Source organism: Elgaria multicarinata, chromosome 6 (assembly GCF_023053635.1).
Source record: "Elgaria multicarinata webbii isolate HBS135686 ecotype San Diego chromosome 6, rElgMul1.1.pri, whole genome shotgun sequence".
Lineage (NCBI taxonomy): Eukaryota > Metazoa > Chordata > Lepidosauria > Squamata > Anguidae > Elgaria > Elgaria multicarinata.
Genome location: NC_086176.1, coordinates 3,081,626 through 3,093,692, shown reverse-complemented (window position 1 = coordinate 3,093,692; position 12,067 = coordinate 3,081,626). Strand labels below are relative to the sequence as shown.

Genomic DNA, 12,067 nt, shown 5'->3' with positions numbered 1-12,067 from the left:
GAGTATACAAAAAGGATTTACTTCCGAGTATCTCCCCAATATCACCAGTGATAATGATGCGGAATTTTCTGGGAAACTTAAAAGATAAGTTAGGGAAAAATTTAATAGAGAGGAAAGTAATGAAGTTAAAAGATTGGCTAGAAAAGATGAGAACTCGAGAAGAATTAATGGAGAGATTAAAAGAGAGAAACTTAATGTGGTTAAATTATTTTCAATTAGAACAATGGACGAAGAAATGGTTAAAGGATAATGGAGAGTATAGAGCGACTACGTAATTTGAGGAGCTGATCTTAAAAAAAGAAATTGAGAAAGGGGGAAATAAATTAATAAAAGGGTTAACGAATGAAATATATAGAATATTAGTTGAAAAGGGGGAGACGGAAAATATTGGCAAGATGGTTTGGGAAACTGATTTGAAGGAACAAATAGGGCAACAGAACTGGGAAGGAATATGGAAACAAAGAGTGTTGAGAAGTATTTCTGTGAGGATAAAAGAAAATTATTATAAGATTGTATGGAGGTGGCATCTAACCCCGGTGAGATTAAATAAAATAAATAAGTTGAATTCAGCAAATTGCTGGAAAGGGTTTAAAAAAAAAGGAACGTATTTACATATGTGGTGGGAATGCAAATTTGTACAAAAATTATGGAAAATAGTGTTTAATGAGATAAAAGAAATGTTAGGAATGGAGATTGAAGAGACACCTATAACGGCATTGTTATCATTATATGGAGAATTAAACTGTAGTAAAGAGACAAAAGAATTGATAACGAATCTGTTAACAGCAGCAAGATTGATGATATCTAGGAACTGGAAGGTTCAAGGGAATTATCATATAGAAGATTGGTATAAAGAAATATGGGATATTGCTATTAATGACAAATTAACATGTAATATAAAAGTTAGACAAGGAATGATAAAAACGAATGATTTTGAGGGACTATGGAAACAGTTCCTAGAATTTGTATTATCTAAGGGGGGTGGAAAAGCACCTCCAGAAGAAGCAATGAGATTTTGGAAACAGGAATAAGATCCCGTGGGGGGGGGGGTGCACCTTTATGTTAAGTATGATTACGTTAATAGAATAAGCTAGAATATATGTTATCAAATGTTATCTAATAATTTATGTATTATGTAGTATTGTTTTTATCGTACTGATGTATGTTGAAGTATTAAATAATTTTTTAAAAAAATAAAATAATATAATGCTACTTGTCTAAATTCTGGTACTTTTCTAGCCTGTGCATCAACTCACTTTTGTCTGCTTTATTCATTGATCCAACAATCTGAGCAAGAAAAAATGGCACAGTAGTTAGAGGATATTCAATGACTTTTTTCACATCACATTTTTGAACAGCTGCTATATGAATTACTTTACCAAAAGCATCTAAAGTGCATTTGGCAACCTCTAGTTCCTTTCGTTCGGTTTTCAGGTTACTTGATGCAATAGAAGATGCGCAGTTAGCTACCAAATTTTGGGGCATGGGCTTTTCAACATTCTTTTGGATCTTGCACATACATCTTTTTGAACTTTTCAGCAGCTTCTTGCCCATTAGAATAAAATGAAAGAAGATCCAGAGTGAGTTTTTCATTGTCTGTCCAGTTGAAATGTTCCTTAGAGGCGCCTGAGGATCCAAGTCTTGAAATGGGTTTTAAAAACTATTCAGGGTTGAAATTATTTTTTCAATATCTCTGTGACCATTTTCAATGTGTCCTTGCTGCAAATCATGCTTCGAATCTGGAGCTTTTGTAATTCCACTGCTTTCAAGTAAGCTGCTCACTATCTCACTTTTCAATGACCTTGTGATCATACATATTCTGTGTTTGCAAATGCCGTGATGCCTGTGAACCTTGAAGCAGCGTCAGCATTTACAATCTGCTCTAGCGCCATGTCAACTGGTACCCTAGAGAATGAGTAACTAGAGCATCCATCAAGCATAGTTCAGCCTCTTGCCTAAGAAAAAAGCTGGAATCATTTTCTCCATGGCATCCGTATACATTTCAAGGTTACTTGCCCTATAGGCTCTGCTGAAGAATTTATTTATTTATTTATTACATTTTTATACCGCCCAATAGCCAAAGCTCTCTGGGCAGTTCACAAAAATTAAAACCATTAAGAACACTCCTGAAGTAAACTTCCTTGGACCCGGAAAATCTTAGTAAATACAGGCCGGTAGCAAATGTTCCATTCCTGGGCAAGGTCCTTGAGCGGGTGGTGGCGGGCCAGCTCCAGACACTCTTGGATGAGACTGATTATCTGGATCCATTTCAGTCAGGTTTCAAGCCTGGCTTTGGCACGGAAACAGCCTTGGTCGCCCTGTATGATGACCTATGTCGGGAGAAAGACAGGGGGAGTGTGACTCTGTTGATTCTCCTCGACCTCTCAGCGGCTTTCGATACCATCGACCATGGTATCCTTCTGGAACGTCTGGCTGAGTTGGAAGTGGGAGGCACTGCATTGCAGTGGTTCCGCTCCTACTTAGCAGGACGGCTCCAGAAGGTGGTGCTTGGGGGACATTGCTCGGCCCCGTGGACTCTCCAGTATGGGGTTCCGCAAGGGTCGGTCTTGTCCCCCATGCTGCTTAACATGTACATGAAACCGTTGGGTGCGGTCATCCGGAGTTTTGGAGTGCGCTGTCATCAGTACGCTGACGACACGCAGCTCTACTGCTCCTTTTCATCCTCATCAGGTGTGGCTGTGGATGTGCTGAACTGGTGCTTGGCTGCGACAATGGACTGGATGAGGGCTAATAAACTGAAACTCAATCCAGACAAGACTGAGATGCTGCTGGTGGGTGGTTCCTCTGATCGGATGGGGGGGTGTTCAACCGGTTCTGGATGGGGTTGCACTCCCCCTGAAGGAGCAGGTTCGTAGCTTGGGGGTTCTCCTACAACCATCTTTGTCACTTGAGGCTCAGGTGGCCTCGGTGGCAGGGAGTGCTTTCTACCAACTTCGGTTGGTGGCCCAGCTATGCCCCTATCTGGACAGGGATAACCTAGCTTCAGTTGTCCATACTTTGGTAACTTCCAAATTAGATTACTGCAATGCCCTCTACATGGGGCAGCCTTTGAAGACGGTTTGGAAGCTGCAGCTTGTGCAAAATGCGGCGGCCAGATTGATAGCTGGAACAGGGAGGTTTGAGCATATAACACCGATTCTGGCCCGCTTGCATTGGCTGCCTATATGTTTCCAAGCCCAATTCAAGGTGCTGGTCTTAACCTATAAAGCCCTACATGGCTTGGGACCGCAATACCTGATGGAACGCCTCTCCCGACATGAACCTACCCGTACACTGTGCTCAACATCTAAGGTCCTCCTCCAAGTGCCTACTCCGAGGGAAGCTCGGAGGATGGCAACAAAGGAGAGGGCCTTCTCAGTGGTTGCCCCCCGACTGTGGAATGATCTTCCCGATGAGGCTCGCCTGGCGCCAACATTGTTATCTTTTCGGCGCCAGGTCAAGACTTTTCTCTTCTCCCAGGCATTTTAACAGCATTTAACAACGTTAAGTTTGTTTTTAATGGACCCAAGAATTGTTGTTTTTAAATGGATACTGTTGTTTTTATACTGTTTTTATGTTTTTTAAATTTTTGTATACTTTTAATGTTTACTATTTTTAATTGTTGTAAACCACCCAGAGAGCTTCAGCTGTGGGGCAGTATATAAATGTAATAAAATAAATAAATAAATAAATAACATAATAAAACATCCAACAATCTAAAAACCCAAATACAAAATACAATATAAAAAGCCCAACCAGGATAAAACAACACAGCAGAAATTGATATAGGATTAAAATACAGAATTAAAACAGCAAAATTTAAATTTAGGTGTTAAAATACTGAGAAAATAAAAAGGTCTTCAGCTGGCGACGAAAAGAATACAGTGTAGGCGCCAGGCAGACCTCTCTGGGGAGCTCGTTCCACAGCCAGGGTGCCACAGCGGAGAAAGCCCTCCTCCTAGTAGCCACCTGCCTCACTTCCTATGGCAGGGGCTCATGGAGAAGGGCCCCTGTGGATGATCTTAATGTCCGGGCAGGTACATATGGGAGGCCCCAAGCCATTTAGGGCTTTGTATGTTAGTACCAGAATTTATAGATGTTAACTAGATCAATGTACTGTTGATAGAACTGAGCTGTTTTTACATGAAATCCTGATCTTGTTTTTGCTTTGAACTCATTGAACTCATCATACATTTGCTTTATATTTGAGCTTTCAAATAAACTTTCCCAAAATATCTTGAGAAAGGTCATCATTTAGTTTTTTCACCTGATCTTGAAGTTCTTCTAATGTACTGTTTTGTAGTTATTCTATAAACTTCTGAAAAGGCAGCTTTTGAGAGACAGGGAAAGTAAGATATGTACTCGTTTACATCTGTTGAAATGCTTTCCTCAGATAAATACTTGTATTGAACCAGATGCCAGAATTTTGCTCCTTGAAGGAATATGTTCAATCCCTGAACCTTTGAGATAGTATCCAACAGCTCTAAAGTAGGCTAACTCTATGTGCAGTGATCCAAAGCAAATGAAGAGATTGTCAAAGCAAGGGCTTCCTTGATTTTGGATCATGATTGCAGGTTTAGCCACAGCCAGATTGTAATGAACCAAGATTTAAGACTCTCCACACTCAGCAGCTACTTGCTGTGATACCTTCATAGTGAAGTAAGACACAGTATATTTTTGAAGAAAACAACACCTAAGGTCCAGTCGAAGGCATTCTCCAAAGTTAAAGGGATTGACCCAACAATGCTGCCTCCATCGAAACCTGCTTTGATCCAAAATATTAAAAGAAGCAATTCAGTGTCAAGGCTGTGGAAACGAACAGATTGTAGAAAACCTGATGACATCCTTGATCCTTCTGAACATGGCTGGTACTTGGAAAATGGCAGGTACCACATGAAATGATACGATGGTCCAACACTCCCTGAAAATCTTGAAACGGCCACAGAAGAGGACAGTGAAAAAGAAGACCAAGAAAGCGATTTTGACAGTGATGATAGCAGTTCCAATGAAAGTGAAGAGGACATCCAAAGAAATTTATTTGTTAACCCTTCTCACAAGAACATTGTTTTTATTTTGTAAATTGTAAATTTTTGCTGAAGATTTTAAAAACATTTGTTAAAAACAATTCAACCTAATAAACTGTCTTTTTAAATATTTCATCATACTCACCTTGTTTGAAATTTTGCAAAGAAAATTTGAACATGTTCAACTGTAAAAATCATGGTTGAACATGTTCAAAATGATCTGTGCATCAAATTGAGAGATATTTAGGGTGGATGCTTTTGAAATGAAAGCCCTGTATGATAAACTGTAAAATCATACAATCCTGAGAAAGTGGATGTATAATGAGATATCACTCATAATTCCATAAGTGTTGGAGTAAACCCCATTTTATTATATATTTTCTTAATCCTCATTAAAAAATGCAACTTTTTTGTTATTGAGTATTCTTTCAAAAGTTGTATAGCTTTTGAGTAAATCATGGTTAAACGTCACACATAACCAATGTGAACACTGATTTTATACATTCAAATGAAATTATCTCCTAAACTAATGGAGTTAACAAAAATGTGTAATTACAAAAAGTATTCGTCATTAAATTTGAAACATTTCAGGAAAAAAATCATCTCTGTAGCACAAACGGGTGAGAATTTATGCATATTTAAATGTGGCAACTACATAATAGCGTGGCAACCATATTGATGATCTCATCACGCAGCCCCCCACCACTGGAATTTTGTAAGAATCACTTTTCTGAGACACTTATGTCATATAAACAAAAAAAATATTCACTAAGCTTTTGCACTCGCTGGGGTAAATAAACCCTGCCTGGCTCTTGGACTAATAGTCCTGAACTAGAATGCAAAGGTAGGCCTCAAGCGCTCTCACTCTTTAGCCTTAAAGCTAATGCTGCAGTTCTCCCTTCCATTGTTTTCTCTAGCTATTTGTTTTATTCAGTAATTCTCCTTGTGGTCTCTCTCTCCAATCTCTTTTCTTTCTCAAATTTTCCATTCTCCCTTAAAATTGTTCCTGAGAATTGCCTATGGCAGCTCCTAACTGAAGGAGTCGAGGGTAATAGCCTCCGTGTACCTCACTCTAGGATCCCAACCTATGCACACAGAAACTGCTAGATTCCCTGTACAACACAGAATCCCTCTGAAAACTTTGGAGTACTTGCAGCATTCCAGCTTCAGAATGAAACTGAGTATACACAAGTTAGCTTTCCAGCAGTTGCCAGGGAAATCTTCAGAATCATTTTCTAGTGACTAGCTTTAACTAAAGGGCACTACCATACCCCTTTAATACCAATTACAAAACTCACAGCAGCATGATCTAATATTTCAACACAAGAACCACTAACAATGGTTGTTTAAATAAGTGATTAAGTGCCCCCACACACACAGGAAGAGAGGGAGCCTGGCAGAAGTTCCCAGAAAAGACTTCCACTTTTTTCATACCTCTGTTAGAAAGGCCCTATCTCTTGTGTCCACCCACCATATCTGTGGCAATAGGTTACAGAGGAGGACTTCCAAAGGAGGAACAGAGAATGACCATCTGAAAATGGGATTTTACTCCCACATTTCGAACACTTTTTGAACGAGGCTTGCAATGTTATAAAGAATGGGGAGGGCACACCTCATGGTGAAAAATCCAATAAGCAGACTGAAGGAAAAAGATGCAGTTGGGTATCTTGTGTTTCATGAAGATAGGCTGGAGATTACAAAGGTAGTGAAAAAGAATCGAAAAAAGGCTAAATCCTCAGCTATTGTTGTGACAAAACACTAGCGAAGCTCCCAATGAGTGCACAGTCCAAAAGGAACTGAGGAGTCAGTCAGGAACCCAATGGAGCATGCACAGTGGACAGCGGGGGAGGAGTTCCTGCCAAAATTGATTCTCAGCTATGGAAAGTTCCTGAACGAGGTTTCGCACAGGCACGAAAGCCCATATGTGTGATGCACAGAGACCCCAATGGAGAACATATAGGTAACTAATTAAGTTGGTATAAAATCTAGACAAAAATAAACAGACAAATGCTAAAGAGCACAAATCAATGTCAGATAATCCAATCACCAGGCTCCAGAAAAGACTACAACTGCTAAATCTTCCCCAAAGAGTTACATTACATTAATTTTACATTTTTATTTAATGTTTTTAAAGTCAGTTTTACATCAGTGGATCCTGTGTAAAGTTTCAATCATTAAGAACATAAGAAAAGCTATGTTGGATCAGACCAAATGTTCATCTAGTCCAGCACTCTGTTCACACAGTAGGAAAATGCAAGTTGCTTACCTGTAACTGTAGTTCTTCGAGTGGTCATCTGTGCATTCACACTTAATGGGGCTCTGCGCCTGAGCGGAGCCTCAGTCGGACTTCTAATAGCTGAGAACTTTTGGGCGGGAACTCCTCCCCCACTGTCATGTGGTATATATATGGTGTTCCCACCCACTCCCTCAGTTCCTCGAGACCGAAGTCGATCTCGGGCTTCGGGAGAACCCATGCCTCGGTATTGACAGATTACTGACACCAAAGTGGGGACGGTGGGGGGGGGGGGTAGTGTGAATGCACAGATGACCACTCGAAGAACTACAGTTACAGGTAAGCAACTTGCATTTCTTCTTTGTGGTCTCTGTGCATCACACTTAATGGGGGGAATAGCGAGCTCACTTACCGGGGGCGGGTGAGGTGTCACTGTAGTACGGATGACAGGATAGCCCTCCCGAAACGAGAAGAAGAGTTGGCATGCAAATCCAGCTTGTAATGCCGAATGAATGTCAACTGTGACGTCCAGGTGGCTGCCTTACACGGGTCCGAGAGGGGAATGCCTCTGGCGAAGGCTGTGGAAGTTGCAACTCCCCTAGTGGGGTGGGCTTTAACACCTATAGGGGGTTCTTTGTGCATGGTGCGGTATGCCAACTGGATTGTTTGTCGAATCCAAGCTGCGAGTCTTTGCTTGGAGACCGGAGCACCCCTCTTAGGCTGTCCGTAGCATACGAAGAACCGTGGGGTAGATTGAAACGGTTGGGTTCGATCTTTGTAGAATGCGAGAGCTCTTCTGACATCTAATGAGTGTAGTCTTTTTTTTAGGTTGGATTTCGGATTCGAGAAGAAAGACGGAAGGGAGATTGGTTTGTTGATGTGGAAATCGGATGCCACTTTAGGGAGGAATGAAATGTCCGGATGGAGTGAAGCAGATTCCTTGTGGAATATCAGGTAAGGATGGTCTACTCTTAGAGCTGAAAGTTCACTTACTCTTCTAGCAGAGGTGATGGCTACTAGAAATGCGACCTTCTAAGAGAGAAGCTGCAGGTTACATGTAGCCATGGGTTCGAAAGGTTTAGACATGAGTGCTCTAAGCACTAAAGGAAGATTCCATGATGGAACTTAGGGTCTAACAGGTGGCGCGAGGTTGTTTAGGCCTCTAAGGAAAGCTCTTACCATTGGGTGACAGAATGTAGTGTACCCTTCAAGGGTTGGCCATAAGTTCAATAGAGCTGCCAGATAGACTCTAAATGAGGATGTTTTGAGTCCTTTATGAAACAGGTTTGTTAAAAATTAAAGTACCTTGGATACGGGACCGTTATACGGGTCGATTCCATTGTCGGTTGCGTACCGAAGGAATGCTGCCCATTTTGAGGAGTAAGAGCGTCTAGTGGACGGTCTCTTAGAAGTGTCCAGTATTTCCTGGACTTGGTCTGAAATCTAGGTCCGCATTAAGGCTGATGAATTCGCCAAGCCGTGAGCTTCAGGGTCTGCAAGTCTGGATAGTGTACTTTGCCCGAGCTGTGCGATATCAGGTTGTGGAGTAAGGGCAGGTGCAGATATTGTCCCTGTGATAGTCGCATCAGTGTGTGGAACCATGTCTGCCGCGGCCACCATGGAGCTATAAGAATTGCATTTGTCTGTTCTCTGGAGATCTTGGCGACTGTTCTCGTTAACAGTGGGAATGGTGGAAATAGGTAGAACAGAGTTCCTGACCAGTGGATGGCAAAAGCATCTCCCAGAGATGTTCCGCCGCCGCCCCGGCGCAGAAGGTTGGGCAGGCTGCATTCTGTAGGGATGCAAAAAGGTCCACTGTTGGCTGATCCCACTTGCGGAACAGGAGTCGACGGATGCAAGGCGTTAGTTCCCATTCGTGGGATATCTCATCAGATTGGCTCAATGCATCTGCCAGCGTATTGGCGGTTCCTGCTATGTGTACCGCCGTAAGACGGATGTTTTTGGGAATCATCCAAGTAAATATCTGGATTGTGAGGTAGACAAGATGAGGGGAGTGTGTGCCCCCTTGTTTGTTCAGATGCCACAAAACAGTTGTGTTGTCCGTAAGGATTTGAACGTGATGGTTCGTAACTTCCGGTTCGAAAGCGACTAGGGCTTTCCATACCGCTAAGAGTTCCAGCATGTTGGTGTCTTTCCAATGCTGACCATAGACCTTGGGCTCGGAGGGGGCCACAGTGTGCTCCCCATCCCTTTAGAGACACGTCCGTGGTTATAGTTTTGGAATGAGGTGGAGGCTGGAATGGTATACCTTGAAGAAGGTTGTTGACGTCCATCCACCATAGCAGGGATAGGGCTATCTCGGGAGGGATGTGTACTCGAATGTGACGGCCGTCAGATTCGAAATTGAAGACCTCTGCCAGCCAAAGTTGCAGCGGTCTCATCTTGAGTCTGGCCCATTCGACAACTGCGACGGTAGCTGCCATGTGACCGAGTAGCTTTTGGACGGCATGTGCTGTAGTGTTCCTTTTGTTGAACAAGGATGTAGCCACTGAGACAAGTTTGAAGGCTCTGTCTTGAGGGAGGGAGGCTCTGCCGACATGAGCATCTAGTCTGGCCCCAATGAACTGGATTGTTTGGGATGGTTGTAGATTGGATTTTTCTGTGTTGATACACAGGCCTAGTGTTTGTAGAAGGTATAATGTACGGAGTATGGCGGAGTGTAGGGTTGCTTTGTCGGATGTGGCGATGAGCCAGCCGTCCAAGTAGGGGTAGAGTTCTAGGCCGTTGGTACGGAGGAAGGCACACACTGGTGCCATGCATTTTGTGAAGATCCTGGGGGCGGCCGAAAGGCCGAATGGGAGTACACAGAATTGTAGGATGTTGGTGCCTATTGTGAAGCGGAGATACTTGCGGTAGGTAGGATGGATGTGGATGTGGAAGTATGCGTCCTGAAGATCCACTGATGCGAACCAGGTGCCCTGGCGGAGAAGTGGAAGGATGGTACCGAGTGTGTTCATCCTGAACTTTTTGGTGGCAATAAACTTATTTAGGGGATGAAGGTCCAAGATTGGACGAAGTTCCCCGTCGTGTTTGGCACTGTGAAGTAACGGGAGAAGAATCCATTGGAGGATTGGTTGGTGTGCACCTGTTCTATGGCTCCCTTGTGTAGTGGAGGACAGAGGTCTCTGCCCAAAGTGTTTGGTTTGGGGGTGTTGTTTTTATAAATCCGAGAGGTGGAAGAGAAAGAAACTCGATACAATAGCCGTGTGTTACGATATCGAGAACCCAAGAGTCTGTTGTAATGTTGGCCCAGGTGTGTTGGAATTCGGGAAGCCTGTTGCCAAATATAGCCGGGACATTGATGTAGCTGTCAAAGGTGACGCTTGGGAGGCGGTTCGGTATGACCGTGAGACGGGCGCGACTTAGGAGGTTGATATTGTTTCTTTGATTGCTGCGGCTGGTATTGTGGAGTACAATCCGGATATTGTTTGTTGTAGTATGGGTTCTGTGGTCGGAACTATCGTTGAGCCTTAGATGCGAACTGTTGTTGTTGACCTATGCCCATCTTTTTTGCTGTGGCTCGGGCTTTCTGTACCGAGTCCATTTGGTCATCAGTTTTGGCATTGAAGAGACCTTCTCCATCAAATGGAAGGTCTTCAATTCTAGTTCTGGCCTCTGGATTTAGGCCAGCTGAGTGCAGCCATGCATGGCGTCTTAGATTTATGGCACCCACCATTGATTTTGCGTGACAATCAGTTTGGTGTCGAGCGGCGTTCATCTGGTGGCGTGCCAGCTTTATGGCTTCTGATTGGAAGACTCTAGCCAATTCTCGGTGGTCATCTGGTAAATGGTCGCAAAGCGAGCCCACTTTTTCCCAGAGAAAAAGTTGATATCTGGACATCATGGCTTTATAATTTGAAACTTTAAGGCCAAGTGATGCTGTGGAGTAGAGTTTCCTTCCCAGATTATCAAGCTTGCAACCCTCTTGGTCGACAGGCGAGGTGTGATGTTTGTGGCTTTTACTCTGTGCCAATTCCACAATAATGGAATTTGGGCGTGGGTGTGCTGAGAGGAAGGTTACATCCTTTTCCTGCATTCGGTACAGTGACTCGAGGCGTTTAGAGGTTGGAGGCCTCATGGAGGTTGTACTCCATGCCTGGTGTAGTTTGTAGTCACTTGGGTAAGAATGGGACGGAAACTGGAAGGGTAGAGTCAGTATAGATGGCATCATATACTGGGTCTCTAACTTGTTCAACTTGTTGTTGGGCCTCGATACCGAGGCTTTGAGCCATTCGGAGGACTTGGTCGGAAAATATGCCAAGGTCTTCCAAAGGAGAGGTTCCGCCCTTAGGAGCTACGGTGTCCTCTGGGGAGGGCATGGATGGAGCAGGTGATGGAGCTGATGAAGAATCGGATTCGTAATCCTTAGGTGAATCAGGTGAATTACGTCTGGAGGCTGAGATCGAAGCCAGTTGAGTGTCTGGCGGTGGTAGCGGAAGTGGTTGGATCCGAAAGGCGGAACGGTGTTCGGAGCGGGGAATCCTTAGGGATATTCCTCTTGGTGGTACAGGAGGTGTTGGTGTTGGTTGGCAGGATCGTGATTGAATGGACATAGAGTCCTATTCTGGGGGGTGGAGCCTGACGGACCATGGATTGGTAGGTCTTCTTTTAGGCTCCTGAATAGGAAGCCAATAAACTTTTTCATCTCAAACAAGAGGGCAAGATTTTATAATGAACTTGTGTATGATTCTCTCTGCCATCGGCTGGTAAAAGATTGGTGCCGTTTGAAGCTGTATAGACTTTGTTATGCAATTTAACAGCGTGGCGCAGTAACTGCTTGCCGGAGAGC

General features: G+C 43.4%; 1 protein-coding gene across 3 annotated transcripts in view; it reads right to left on the bottom strand.

Annotated features, from left to right (window-relative positions):
- Positions 1–12,067, bottom strand: part of GSK3B (glycogen synthase kinase 3 beta) — a 293,379-nt gene that overhangs the window by 211,872 nt on the left and 69,440 nt on the right. The gene's annotated exons all lie outside the window — the stretch shown is intronic.